A 6,000-nucleotide genomic window follows, 5' to 3' on the forward strand; every position below is an offset into this window, starting at 1 on the left:
GTTAAATTTATATAGATAATTAAATAACTGAATGAATATTTATAACCCAACACATTTTGTACCCTTTTTAAAATTCTTTTTTAATTCACCTTTCTAGGACTGCATTTTCTGGAACAACTGCAGAAAAATAATCAACTCTTTTAGTTCTCAGATCTAATCAATCATTTAAAAATTAACATATTTAGAAGGTCTATACAAATGGAAGTGCTGCAACACCATAGTATATAAGTATCTTCCATCTTTCTAGAAATTATTCCTTTAGTAAGTCTTTTAAAGAGGGGCATGTTTCCTTTAAAACAAGAGGTCTCCTGCACAAGTCTCTCCTGCTATTCTTTATTTTCAAAATATTTTTTATATAATTATTCATGAATCTTCATATTTTAGAAAGGGACTGGAAAATACTTTACCTGGGGTGGAAAACTGGGGAATTTGCTCCTAGGGTGCAAAGCTGTGTTTCTTGATAGCATAAAACTTTTGAGATAGCCCACATCATCAACAGTGATGTTGCAACAATGGAATCTATAGGTTGCTGATAAAACCAAATGACATTGTACCCTGAAACAATCATACAAACTTTGGTTCAAATATAAAAAGAATCAAAAAGAAAAAAACCTGGAAAGAGATAGTTGGGAGAGGTTACAATAAAGATGGTACAGTCATGAGTGACATAAAAAAGTTGAGTAAGAAACAACTTGTTCAATAAAAGGAGGGGACTGTAAACAAAGTAAACTCAGAAGAAAACAAAAGCATATTATACAATGTGTGGCTAAGTTGTGGAAACTAGTTGCAACAGGGTGTTATAAAGGGGGAAGAAAACCCCCAAATGAGCACGGAGAATCTGAATCACAATGATTCAAGGATATGAAATTGCACCTCTGGATTAGGAAATTCCTGAGCTGTAAATTATTGGAGAATAGAGGAATATTTTGTGAAAAAAAGTTTTAGCTATTTCTTGTACTTCTTTCAAGGCAGCCTGCTTTTGTGTATAACCACGTGAGATGCTGAGCAGAATGAATCCTTGATTTAGTTTCCACTATGGTCATTTTCACATCAGGTTCACACACATCTTAATTTTTTTGATAGGATTTTTAACTTCCTAAAAAGCTTACACTCATATGTCAGAGGTTAAGATGAGATCACTGGAACTCCTGAAGCAAAGCATAAGCATTGCTAAAAAATGGCTTTAAGTTTTCCCCCACCTCTTCACTTATCTATTTTTCTTTGTAAATAGTATTGTCATGAATGCACTAACAGCTCATTCCTTAAACAGTAACTCCTCCAAACTATGCAAGCGTCAAAGCTCCTTCTTAAGAGAACTCTGCTCATTTCCAGGTGCTATTTACTGGTCATACGCACAACTTGTGTGAGTGTGAGCAACACAGAGAATGTGAAAGAAATTTAATGTTAATTTTCTTCATATTTAACTGCATTTTATTAACAGGTTAAGGTTGAAAAAGAAATCTGCCTTTTAGACGCTTCTTTAAAAACTGTTCCAAGGACCTTTCAAGCTGAAATTATGAATAGACGTTAATCCTAAACTCAAAGAATAAAAAAGCTCTACAAGTGTTAAGCATAATAACATACAAAACCAGAAAATGCCAACTTTATGTGACTTTATAAGCATAACCATAGAGGCTTGCTTTCTTCAGCATACTGGGAAGCATATTTGCCACCAGTGACACACAAACTACTTTAAACCTGTACCCAGAAACGACGGAAGCAGCTAACCTTCTCTTTCTGGGAACACTTCTAGCAGAGAAGAAAGCTATCTTAGTAGGAACTATATAAAACTCCCTACAATTCCCTTTTAATGTGAGATAGGATTATTGGTTCAAGTGATCATTGGACAGCCCTGCCAATTGTAAATGGCAAGGCAAGACATAACATTCAGCTGTATAATGAAAGTAAATAAACAGTCAATCAAGACAATAATTAGAAGCTGATGACATTAACAGATCCTCTGGTGTCCAATATGATATTATGAAATGTAGTTGAGCATTTACAACTTTATGACAAGACATCCAACTTTTACTCCCAGTTTTGTATGGCCTTCGAATTAGTTTTACCATTCCATCCTTCAAAACTATTGCTTTTCAAGTAAATAATAATCATATTGTTGTGGTGCAATGATGTCTTGACCATGAAAACATAATGATCTTGATTATGAAAACATCATTTAAAAGCTCAAAATTATTTATGTTGCTAATGTCACTACCCAAATAACTGAGAAAGAAGAATCAAAAGCTGGCTCAGAATACTTTAGCTATGTTGCTATGACTGCAGGAAGGAGTCGTGATAGATCTGCAGAATGAAGCAATATCTGTTCTTTGTGTGTCAAGGGAATTTACTTCGGACTAACGTCAGTCAGGGCCCACAGACAGGCTGCCCTTTAGGGGTTGGATAGGCAGAAGTTGCACTCCTGGAAAGCATGTCCTGGTTTTATTATATGAAAAATATAATGAAGATATAAGAACATTTTATAAAACATATAAGATAACATAAGAACAATTTGTGTTCTTAGAGCATATTCTGTGATGCAAACCAAAATACAGCAGGTGAAGAGAACTGAGACCCTCACTTTAAAATTTCACTCTTAAACTCAACTAAACATTAATGTAGATGCAAGTGTAGAAATTATTCTATGAAAATTAGGCAGCAGACTTTGGAAATCTGGGAAAGGCTCAAAGAAAAATTAAAATTGGTGCTCAAATGTCATATTTAGATTGCTTCAAAGACAATATTTCTATTTGATATTAAAAATAAGAATATAACTATAAAATAATGGCAAGTAATATTTCATCTTTGGAATATCCTGAGAGAGTGATGTTGGAGGAAGCACTGGGAAGCTTTAGAATTCAAAAATGTGTCTAATTGTCTACTCCGGGATGTGTATTTCTTATGGGTATATGGCTTCATGGGATATTAAAAAAAAAAAACAAAACAACAAAAACAACACATAGTCCAGAGTTTAATTCATAGCAGACACTCACACAAGCATCTAGAGGAATTCAGAGAGGTCCTATCTTACTGGAAGCTGGTGAAGGTTATCCCAATTTTCAAGAAGAGCAAGAAGCGGGACACCAGAAACTACAGGCCTGTCAGTCTCACTTCAGTGCCTGCTAAAGATATGGAGATTATTCTGGGAAGTATTGAAACACACCTGGAGAACAATACAGCCATGGGTCACAGCCAGCATGACTTCATGAAAGTTCTGCTTATCCAACTTGATTTCTTTTCATGACAAGATAACCCACCTGGCTGATGATCAAGGGAAGCCAGTTGGTGTAATCTTTTTGGATTTCAGTAAAGCTTTTGATACTGTCTCTCACAGTATCCTTCTGGACAAAATGTCCAACACACAGCTGGATAAACACATCATGTGATGGGTGAGCAGTTGACTCACTGGTGGAGCACAGAGGGTGACAGTGAATGGGGTGACATCAGACTGGTGGCCTGTCACTAGTGAGGTTCTACAGGACTCCTTTTAGGGCTCTGTGCTCTTCAACATCTTCATAAATAACCTGGACACAGGACTTGAATGGATACTAAGTAAGTTTGTAGATGATACTAAATTTGGAGGAGCTGTTGACTCCCTCAAAGGCAGGGAGGCCGTGGAGACCTTGACAAATTAGAGGACTGAACAATCACCAGCCATAGGAAGTTTAAGAAGAGGAAGTGCCGGATTCTGCACCTGGGATGGGGCAGCCCCAGATGTACATACAGACTGGGGAATGAGAGGCTGGAAAGCAGTGCCATGAAAAGGGACCGGGGGGTCCTGATCAATGGCAAATTGAATCTTAGCAGTGCCCTGGCAGTCAGAAGCACCAACCATGCCCTGGGGGCCATCAGGCAAAGCCTTACCAGCTGGTCGAGGGAGGACATTGTCTCCCTCTGCTCTGCACTTGGCAGGGGGCTCACCTGGAATACAGTGTGCAGTTTTGACCACTGCAATATAAGAAAGATATTAAGCTGATAGAGTGTCCCAAGGGCAAGGAAGATTATGAAGGGCCTTGACAAAAAACCATATGAGGGGCAGCTGAGGTCATTTTGTCTATTCAGCCTGGAGAAGAGGAGGCTGTGGGGCCACCTCATTGCAGTTACAACTTCCTCATTAGGGGAAGCAGAGAGGCAGGCACTGATCTCCTCACTGGGGTGACCAGTGACAGGACCCAAGGGAATGGCCTGAATTTGTGTCAGGGAGGTTTAGGTTAGATATTAGAAAGAGGGTCTTCACCCAGAGGGTGATTGGGCACTGGAACAGGCTCCCCAGGGAAGTGGTCATAGCACCAAGCCTGAGTTCAGGAAGTGTTTGGATGATACACTCAGGCACATGATGTGACTCCTGGAGATGGTCCTGTACAGGACTAAGGCTTCACTTTGATGATCCCTATGGGTCCCTTCCAATGAGGCATATTCTGAGATTCTGCAATGATCAGAATTAGTGGGGAAATAGAATGTTAAGACAGGAAGGAAGAAAGTAGAAAGTAAAATACACCATTGTCAAAGTACTGGTGCTTATTCCATTGATGGGATTTGTATAGTTCTTGATGAAATTTGTATAGCTCTTGATGGAATTTGTATAGTTCTACTAATTTCCAATAATTACTTTTATGAGGAAATTACATTCTTCTAGAGGAGCAAAGTACCAGTTTTAGACAGGTAGCTATCAAGAGATAGCAGAAAGGTCACCTAAGAAATTTCAGAACAGGTCTTCACCTAATACAAGTGAGCCTCTTACTACTTTTTGTGCTCTAGTCTAGGTGTTACATATGACAGATGTCTACTGGATATCCTTTCTTTGATGATCCTAATTTATTTTCATTTCTTTCTGAATCGTTCTATAACACTTCTAGCAACAGGAATTTTATTGAAGAGGAGGTGTTAAGATGACCTCCTTTCATATGGCCTCATTATGTTCTATACTAATAACCACTAACTTCATTACCATGTTCCGAAAATTAACCACTTTGTGAAATTCTCATCTGGTTAAAAAATTCCTTCACTGAGAAAATCTTTCACCACTGCACATGTCGAGACTTAGAACAGACAAGAACCTGTTCATATCAGTATTGAAATACATATTTCATATACGCTATATTGATCAAGAAGAGAAAGATAATAAAAATTATTAACAGTATCTCTGATTCAGAATACCAGTCTTAATATACTTCCAGACTATTATCTCTAGCTATTATAAGTATTATCGATAACTTAAAACCTTTAGTCTGATGTATCAAGTTTCGTGATTCTTATCAGTACAGTTTTACTTTTGAAAATAAGTAAAATTTTCCATATTAAAATTAGTTAACATTGCCAATATAATCCCTCTAAAATTCTGAAGAACTTCAATCATTTTGATAATTAAAAATAAGAAAATTCTATCTTTTATTAACAGGCCAAGTTTGAATTAATACCTTTGTGAACAAAAGTAGTTTGTCACATTCCCAAAGGATATTGTTACTCATCCAGTAAGCTCAAACTCTGAAAAGATGCTTCTGGTTGATGGAATAATGAAGAATAATCAGCTGAAAAAGAATACCAGATAGTATAATTCAGGCAGATGTTCAATAATACACAAAGGTTTCTAAATTGTATGGCTAGATTCTCCACATGGTTGTTCTAGGTCTCAACAGTAAGTCTATGAGTATATTTGAAGCCCAAAAACAGACAGAAGCTGACATCCCCTTTCAAAACCAAAGGTCATGCCATAATCAAAGAATTGTGATTGTCCAACAGAGCCTTTTTCATCTCAGATAGTGTTGTAGGTAGTGGATATACTGAAAAATATCCATACAGATGCGTATTGGAGGAGGTAATTAAAAAAATAACATTTCACAGGTTAGCATACTCAACACACACAGTTCTAGGTCCCCCTCTTTCATCAGAGGACTTGGACTACGCTATCATCAGAGGTCTTCCCTAACCCAAATCACGCTGTGATTGTATTCTAAGATTTCCTACTGGTGTCACAATTACTGAAATATTCCATATCAATTTTGA

The sequence above is a fragment of the Pithys albifrons genome, chromosome 5 (assembly GCF_047495875.1).
Source record: "Pithys albifrons albifrons isolate INPA30051 chromosome 5, PitAlb_v1, whole genome shotgun sequence".
Lineage (NCBI taxonomy): Eukaryota > Metazoa > Chordata > Aves > Passeriformes > Thamnophilidae > Pithys > Pithys albifrons.